Source organism: Chaetodon auriga, chromosome 14 (genome assembly GCF_051107435.1).
Source record: "Chaetodon auriga isolate fChaAug3 chromosome 14, fChaAug3.hap1, whole genome shotgun sequence".
NCBI classification, from domain to species: domain Eukaryota; kingdom Metazoa; phylum Chordata; class Actinopteri; order Chaetodontiformes; family Chaetodontidae; genus Chaetodon; species Chaetodon auriga.
This window is the reverse complement of record NC_135087.1, coordinates 21,344,985-21,355,151: the sequence shown is the minus strand read 5'-3', so window position 1 is coordinate 21,355,151 and position 10,167 is coordinate 21,344,985.

The window sequence follows — 10,167 nt, the reverse complement described above, 5'->3', positions numbered from 1 at the left end:
TCAGCGACACTACTTGTGCATGAGCTAACCTTGCTAATTGGGCTAACATGCTGCAACTAATAGGCAAAGGCTACTGTACTAATAAGACTTTACGGGTAAAGGTTGCACCAAACAGAGAACATTATACTGAACTGAACGTCTTGTACCAAACGGTTCAGAATGAATACAACTTTTACATCCCTGCTGAGAACTGTATATTCAACCACTTTATATGACAACATCATTTATTTCAAAACTTTTCAAGGACTCTGTTTAACCCACCTCTAGACACCCACACACACTGACACCACTGGCAACATAAACTGGGATTTCTATAAATAAATATAGATGAGAGAGAGCACATTTGCATGCTGACCCACATTACTGCAGTGTAACAGTTAGGAGGTTATTTTCACCCTCTCTGATGTTATCTTGTATACAGAGGAGTCAGCGCACCTCAGTCCTCACAATGCAAAGCAGAGGCAGATGCTACGTAACCGCTTCAATGACCATCCTCCGACTGACAAAAAAGTGATGTTTTTGAGGCAAAGACACTGAAGTGAATCTTTAAAGTTGATCCTAATCTTTGGTGAGCTAAAATCAGCAACCCGCTGGACGATATCATCTGGAGTAATCTGTTTAAAAGCCATCTGGCGCATTTCACTGCACCAAGCTGTGCTCAACAAATAATCAAATCACACCGCAATACTTCCACCAGAACAATATATTTCTTTTGATTACTGTCATGCAATCCGCACAAAACATAACTCACCCACTTAACTCAGTCACAGTGCTAAAAATGGTTCTGCATGTTATTCCACTGCTGTCCTCTCTCTGATGTGGATTTTTATGTGGCTCAATCTCATGTGTAATCACATACTTGTGTTGGTCTCATTGACCCTGCTGCCGTGTGTGGATTCTATCTGAAGTGCATCAGCCTTGTAATTGCTTGCGGGGAATGCAGAGAATGCCACAGATGAGAGGAAGCCATGTACAGAGACTTCAGTCTTGTTTTTTGTGTTAGAATGCTTAAGAAGCTGTTATGAAAGGATAACTGGCTGCAGTACAATAACAATGGAGAATGAAAGCTGCAAGTTGCTTCACAGTTTGCAGGAGCCAATACGTTTTTGACAAGGGAGTTTAATGCAGATTTTCATTTTTCTCAAAACGAAAATACACATTTGTGACACATTTAGTGAGTGTGTTCTCATTATTTTAGTGTGCAAAACTCAACTTTTGCAAGACTAAGAATCTGTATCTAGGCACTAGAAACTCTGTGAAGTTGTACTTAGTGCTGCTTTGAGCTAAATGCTAACATCAGCATGCTAACATGCTCACTGTGACACTATGCAACATGTTGATGATTAGCAAGTATACTGTTTACCATGTTCACCATCTTACTGTAGAGTGTTATCATGCTAACTTCTGCTAATTAGTAGTAAAGGCCAAGTACAGTTGAGGCTGATGGAACTCTCATTAGTTTTCCAGGTAGGCTGTTTGGTCATAACCCATTGGACAAAGTGAAATTTGACTTGATGATGGTGCTCTATGAAAAGTCAGACCATTAACAAAGTAGTAGGATATATTACATTATCCATAAATGAATAATGAATGTCTGTGCAAAAGTTTCTGTCTATACGAGTCCATCTAGTAAATGTCATATCAGCGAATAAGTGAAAACTGACCTGCTGATGACACTGAATGAAAATCACCAATATCATTAGTGTTCATCCTCTGGGGACTTTGAATATCTGTTCCAATGTTCATGGCAATAAATGAATAAAACACTGACTAAAAACTTTTTTTTTTTTTTATTACTGATGCATAAACAGTATTGCTGACAGAAATACACTCATCAGCATCAGAAAAGGAAGTGCAGGGGTTGGATGGAAGAGCAGCAGACCTTGAAATGATCACCTCCGACACATCCAGCCAAACCAGTCAGACCAAATGCCATTGCAAGTGATACGACCACCCCAGGAAGAGAGGAGAGAAGCCATGACAAAAGCTATTATAATCCATCTTGGGCACTGATCTAAAACTACTCCACTGCTCAACCTAAATGTCCATTTGTCCGTTTGTTCAGACTCAGCAACAGGAAATCCAGAGATTGTCGTGCCCACATCTTTACATAGACATGACCCCATCACAGCATCCCTGACCAAGCTATCACACTCGACAGGTGTATTGTGTTTGTACATAAATGATGCCTGCTGTTCAAATGCATTCAAAGTGGATAGATTTCCCTGATGCTGAGTTTTTAATATTAAGACGTCAACCACATTATCTGCCCAGAGAATTCATCTGGGTTTTGGTAGCTGCTTTTCACATTCCTCCTGATGCAAGCTCAAAAAAGGAACTGTACAAGGTCATCAGCAGTAACAAAACAAAACAATGGGATGGTGGTTTCATTGTAGCTGGTGATCTTAATCAAACAGAACTCAGAACTGTCTGGCCTGATAACATCCCTGAGCATGCATGAAGAACATGTGCCTGCGGCCTATCCATCTGTGTCACTCCTGAGATCAAAGTCAGTGAAAGCGACTTCTGTGCTCTGGAGGTACTGTGATTGGGTACTACACCTACCTGTTACAGTTATGATACAGTCAGACTTGGGTCTGTCCTTTTGGAGATGCTGAAACTGGTATACAGTACTAGGCCAAATGGTAATGTGAGCATGCTAAGATGCTCATATTGACAATGGTAAAATGTTTATGTTCATGTGGAAGGTACAATAACTGCCAGTTTCCAACATGTAAATACATAGACATCCAAGTCAATTTTAATAGGAAAACTCCATTCTGAAAATAAATGTATTCAGCTTCAGCTTAAACAACTGAAGGCATTTAAACCCAAATTAAGGAGATACACAATTGTATTGTAAGTGCACAGGGCTTTTAACCTCCAAGTTGTAAAAAAAAGGGCAAGTTTTCTACCATCCATCCAATATGGCATGAATGCAGCTTTAGAAGGCAGTGTTTACCAGCGTTACCATCTTTGTTTAGCATGTTAACATGCTGACATTTGCTGGTTAGCACTAAACACGAAGTACAGCTGAAGCTGGAGTGTGCAGTTAGTTTTACAGGTCACTTTTCAAAACTGAAAGTACTGAACCAAATGAAATTTTGACACAGTGATGGTGCTAGAGGAAAAGTCAACAACTGAAACAATTTAAAAATAATCCTCAGAGGACCATGGCTTTTGTCTACAGCAAATTTCAAGACACTCCATCCAATAAATGTCGAGATATTTCAGTCTGGATCAAAGTGGCACGCGACCAGCCAGATGACTGACATTATTATTCCCTGCTCCACCACTAGTGTACTTAAAAACAAAGATTATGGACATAAATTACAGTTGTGTCACTGCCTTATATGCTATTTTTGTCAAGCACAAACATTTGAACCCATTGTGTGATATGTAGGTCATCAAACTTGTCCTTCCAGGACAAAGTTTTAAAACCACAAATTTTTCAGTGCAAAGAACTCTCTGATTAATGAGCACATGCATTATTTATAGCAACTAACATGTTTATGAGTCACAATTCTGAATACACTTCTCAGCATATCACATTCTTCTAGTATTGAGTGAATGATTTACCATTTGTGCAGTTTTGTCAGGAACATCATGTCATGTATTGCAGAACACTTGGCTGTGACAGAGTTGGTAGTGAAGACAAACAGGAAGTGAGCCACAACTCAATGATGTCTATAATTATGATTTCAACTCAGTGAGTAGCCAACTGGTGTGTAATCTGCTAATGCACTCTGTCCCAAGGGATATGAGAAGCTGCTCACTGCAGTGCCTGGCCTAGTCCCTCATCGACTTGTTTGGAACAGTCCACAGGTAAACAGGTTCATTGGTAACAGGTGATAGTCTCATGATTGGGTATGAATGGGGCATCCTCGGCTCAGTCTCAGTTGGCTCAGTCGCTCTCAACCAATGATGGAGTGAGGTTGACCAACCCCTTCTCACTGCTAATTCATCACATACATACACGTGGTCAGGACCCCTTGGTGTCACTGGCATTGGCAACACCTTTAGCGTAATATGCTGCTATAGACAGCCAGTTGTCACTCCCAACATGTCAAATGATGCAGTATAAAGAGCAAGAAAAGTCTGTTTTGTTGGATGGGTCAGGCACTGGGATTTGTGTCCTGTGTGAAACCAGAAGTGAAGTTTGACTTCCTTGAAGTAATGTAACGTTTACAGCTTAAAGTTTGTAAATGTGCTTATTTTAAGCTAAACCATGAGCTTTTCCTACATCTAACCAAGTAGTTCTGTTGCCTAACCCTAACCAAAGTGCGGCCTTGATCACATGTTCATTATTCTCTGCAAACTTTATCTTGAAAGTGTACCTGGACATTGCTAACCAGATATTTTATATTCATTATTGCTATCCTGACTGAGGAACCCTGCACATTGAAAAATGATGCTGAAGTGGTACCCAGTGCCTTAAAAATTGACACCAAGGGGTCCCAACAAAGCATCCATATATGACGAGTTGGGTTCACCACTCTGTGAAACACATGATTGTATAAAGGGTATTATAAAGGATATTATTATTGTCTGTTAGCCATGTGACAGCCTGTAGGCATAAATGCAGTTTTTCTGCAGGTGTCAGTCATCACAGCTTCTTCTCCATCAGACATAGTCTTGAGAAACAGGCTAACAGCACAGAGTCACTCCCTACAGGGCACTAAGTCAATCAGGACCAGGAGGACACACGGCAGGGTACGCTAAATTTAACTGTATCTGGGTCTGTCTCCAGTCCTACTGTATGAGCAGAATTCTGGATAATGTTCCAACATTTTCTTGTTTGAAAGCAGTTTGAGCTCTAATTTCCACCTTTAAAATCCCTTTAGAGCAGCACAAATCAATGTTTTTATGAACAATGACTGAAATTACTAATGTAATGTAAAACGTGTCAGTCTTAGCAATGAAACCACAGAGCATGATCAACTCTGGTGGTCCCCTCAGCTTACATTTTAGCTTCTTTTAGTCCATTATTTTGCAAATTGCTTCAAGCTAGAACATTGTCATAAGCCCATTGTACACCACCTGTCCAGAAGCAAAAAAGCATAGCCTATAGACAAAGAATTGAACAGGTGGATGGAACGGTTTGTGTTCTTCATTGAGGACGTATGTTGTGGGTTTGACAATTTCTTTGCTGCTGCACATGTATTTGTAATATGCAACCAAAGCCTTGATGTTAAATCTGGGTTAGCCTCTGTTCCATTAACCTCTCTAACACACTGCATTCACTGAGGGCTTCTTTCATTGGCCTTTCTGAAAATGTTCAAAAATGTAATTCTATCGAGTAAATAAATATACTGTGATAGAAAAACAGATAATTAATATTAGTATTAGTATTAAATGTAAATACTGAGATGTAAACAGGTTGTAAACAGTAGGTCACCAGGTAAGAAAGCAGGTGGAGAAAATGCAGAATATATATTTACAAAATCAGCAAGTATAAGTAGTACAAAATATTTAAGTGTTAAGTGACATCCATGTATCAATACAGTGTGAGTAAAGTGTCATTGTGATGAGATGCTGAGTTCAAGAGTTCAACAGTCTTATGGCCTCCTGGGATGAAGCTGTCCCTAAGTCTGGTGGTGCAGGACCAGATGCTGGATGGCAGCAGGCAGAACAGTTTGTGGCTGGGGTGATTGGGGTCTCTGGTGATGCTATTGATCTTCCTGCACCAGTGGGTGTAGAGGTCTGCCATGGATGGCAGCTTCATCCTGGCTGAGCAGTTTTCACCACCCTCTGAAGAGCCTTATGGTTTAGGGCAGTGCAATTTCCATATCTGGCATTGATGAAGCCAGTCAGGATACTCTCAATGGTGGACCTGTAGAGGTTACAGATTATCCTTGATTCCATGTTGAGCCTCCTCATCCTACACAAGAAGAGCTGTTGTCTCGCTGTCCCTGTGATGGAGCTGGTGTAGTGAATCTAGGTAAGGGTTCTTGTTGATGTGAACCCTTAAGAACCTGAATCTGTTGACTGTCCACTGTAGCCCTGTCGTTTGCTGTTTGACTTTGAGATGGAGGTTGCTGTCCTGGCACCAAGATGTCCCAGCTCTGACCTCCTCTGTTGGCTGTCTCATTGTCATTGGCCGATAACATTCTTGTCATCAGCAGATGATGGTGTTGGAGCTGTGGGTGGAGACAGGGAGTACAAGAGGGGCGCTTTTGTTTAGTAAGGCTGGGGAATGTGGTGCTGCCTATCCTCGTAGACCAGGGTAGTTGCTCAAAGCACTTCATGATAGTAGAAGTGAGTGCAAGTGGGTGGTAGTTGTTCAGGCAGAGGGTTTAAGTCTCTCTGGGTACAGGGACAGTGGTGTTCTTTTAGAAACAGGAGGACTACAGACTGAGAGGATGCAAATATCTGTGAAGACATCCACCTGTTGATCGGCGCACAAGGTGTGCCATCTTGGCCAGGGGTGCCATCAGGTCCAGGTGCCTTGTATGTTGACACTATCTCAGCACTGCTGGTTTTCCTTTTGTAATCTGTAACAGTTCTTAATCCAGACCACATGTTCTTGATGTTGGGACCTTGGTAGTTTGACCCTATTTTGCCCCTGTATTGTTTCTTGGCACCACTTTTAAGTCCTAGTTTTTTAGCAGCAATTTCTGCTGTCTGAAAAAGATTCTGTGCTGTTTGGCTCTCCCTGTCTATTCACACATGTTGCCACTTGACTGGCCTCAGTCTATCAAACTGATGGCAGTCATGAGCTTTTGGGAAATGGTTTTCGTTACAGGCTGCTACAAGAAGGAATATCAAATAAACAACATCAACAACAGCTAATGTGGTGCACTGTAGAAGATGACATCCCCTTGTTCAGAAACATTACATTTCATCTCAGAAGCATTTGGTCAATCCCTTAGACGAAAAACAGATCATTATTATCCCAAAATAATTAATTTGAAGTAAACTAGACACATAACAAAAGGCATTACTCCAAGACAGACCTTGTTGACACTCACTGTGTAGAATACTAACTGTACATATATATTTTTTAACATATATATATATATACATAACATATGAGTCATGTCATGTCTCCTAGCATGGAAAATACATTCTTTACTGCACACACACATAAAATCCTAGTAAACACACATTAGATGATAAAGAACAAACTGCCAAAGCACAGAAACAGGTTCATCCAGTGACAGACACTTCCTTATCATCCCCATAACACACACATACAAACACACTGTCACAAATTCCACCGCTTCCTATGACAAACATGATGTCCAGCTCTCTGTCCATCTGTTGTGTTACTGCTTGAATACAGAAGGCTGAAAACACACGTACACACACAGTCATCATCCCATCCCCATGCACTGAGACTACATGCAGTCAGAGGAAGGGAAAGTCAACACTTGGCTGCACAAACACAAAGCTGATTCAGTTTGTCTTATCATGCAGCTAACCACAGTAAAATCTCAATAAGCCTTACTGTATGCTCAGTGAGTGTCCACATCTGAATTTAGAACAGGATGAAAACTTGTGTTGTATGTAGATGGCAGCATGGGTAGGATTAGCTTAACAATAACAATCATATGAAAATATTGTTATAGTGTGTATTTACTTATTGACAACTAGCAGGACGAGCAAGATCATGATCAATTATCATACTGTAATGCAGAATCATTTTTGTTGTCCTCTCTTTTCTGTTTAATTTTGTATACTGGAGATTACCTTATCTCAGGTTGCTCATTTCACTACCAAACTGGCATCTGCTCAGACTGTGTGACCTATATCAGCTTTAGAGCCTTACATCACCAAGAGATGTTTAATATACACAAATATGTGATAGTGTCAAAGGGAGTAATCAATATAATCTGGATTTTGTTCTTTTTAGAGTTTTTGATGTGAAATCTATTACATCATGCAATATCTCGTGGTCTTAGGAATTATGGTGAGGAAAAAAAGGAGGAAGTCAGGTGATTCTGTAACAGCGCTGATGGATCAACAATGGAGTGGAGGTTCGTTTCCTACTGACAGGCCATGTGTTTGGTAAGCATGACCAGGATTGTTCTCCAACCTTAACCAGGTGGTTATTATACACTGAATAAAAATATAAACACAACACATTTGTTTTTGCTCTATTTTTCATGAGCTGAACTCAAAGATCTAAAACATTTTCTATATACACAAAAGACCATTTCTCTCACATATTGTTCACAAATCTGTCTAAATCTGTGTTAGTGAGCACTTCTCCTTTGCCGAGATAATCCATCCCACCTCACAGGTGTGGCATATCAAGATGCTGATTAGACAGCATGATTATTGCACAGGTGTGCCTTACGCTGGCCACAATAAAAGGCCACTCTGAAATGTTCAGTTTTATCACATAGCACAATGCCACAGATGTTGCAGGTTTTAAGGGAGCGTGCAATTGGCATGCTGACTGCAGGAATGTCCACCAGAGCTGTTGCCTGTGAATTGAATGTTCATTTCTCTACCATAAGCCGTCTCCAAAGGCGTTTCAGACAATTTGGCAGTACATCCAACCGGCCTCACAACCGCAGACCACGTGTAACCACACCAGCCCAGGACCTCCACATCCAGCAAGTTCACCTCCAAAATCGTCTGAGACCAGCCACCCGGACAGCTGCTGCAACAGTTGTTTTGCATAACCAAAGAATCTCTGCAAAAACTATCAGAAACCGTCTCAGGGAAGCTCATCTGCATGCTTGTTGTCCTCATTGGGGTCTTGACCTGACTGCAGTTCGTCGTCGTAACCGACTTGAGTGGGCAAATGCTCACATTCAATGGCACCTGGCATGTTGGAGAGGTGTTCACAGATGAATCCCAGTTTTCACTATTCAGGGCAGATGGCAGACAGCATGTGTGGCTTCGTGTGGGTGAGCAGTTTGCTGATGTCAACGTTGTGGATTGAGTGGCCCGAGTGGGGTTATGGTATGGGCAGGTGTATGTTATGGACAACGAACACAGGTGCATTTTATTGATGGCATTTTGAAAGCACAGAGATACCGTGATGAGATCCTGAGGCCCATTGTTGTGCCATTCATCCACGACCATCACCTCATGCTGCAGCATGATAATGCACGGCTCCTTGTTGAAAGGATCTGTGCACAATTCCTAGAAGCTGAAAACATCCCAGTTCTTGCTTGGCCAGCATACTCACCAGACATGGTAGCCATTGAGCATGTTTGGGATGCTCTGGATCGGCATATACGACAGCGTGTTCCAGTTCCTGCCGATATCCAGCAACTTCACACAGCCATTGAAGAGGAGTGGACCAACATTTCACAGGCCACAATCAACAACCTGATCAACTCTATGCGAAGGAGATGTGTTGCACTGCGTGAGGCAAATGGTGGCCATACCAGATACTGACTGGTTTTCTGACCCCCCTAGACCCCCCCAGTAAAGCAAAACTGCACATTTCAGAGTGGCCTTTTATTGTGGCATACCTGTGCAATAATCATGCTGTCTAATCAACATGTTGATTAGACAGCATGATGAGCACACCTGTGAGGTAGGAGGGACAAATTTGTGAACAATATTTGAGAGAAATGTTTCTTTTGTGTATATAGAAAATGTTTTAGATCTTTGAGTTCAGCTCATGAAAGATGGGAGCAAAAACAAAAATGTTGCATTTATACTCTTGTTCAGTGTAGTAAACCTAACAATGACGCGTCCCTAACCTTATCAAAGTAGTTATTTTAACTCAAACCACCTTGTGTCCTCACTTAATGCGACCAAGTTTCATCTTCCTGCTGCAAACACAGATCTGTTCCCTTTAAATAATCTGGCTATTTTTGGGTGAAATGAAAACACAATGCATTAATCTCCTTTTATCAAGAAGACGATTACTTGTAATGCAACTTGTAACACTGCAGTAGGCATTTTTTTCCCCCATGAGTTAACAGTAGTGTTCTGTCATCCTTAATAATGGTACTGACTGTGGTTTGTCAAGCGTTGACCCACTGTCTGCAGTAGTGAGGGTTCTCAAAGCTATGTGACTAACAATGTCCCTCCACCAGGCTTCGGCCCAACACAAATCAATCTGAATGCTAAGCCTAGCCACAGCTCCTCACCCAGCACTCTCTTCTGCTCGGATAATCACTGCCATCCCTGCCTGCCTCTGTCAGACACAAAATGCTGCCCTCACAGTGATGGCTGCCTTTTTGTGGTGCCTGCACT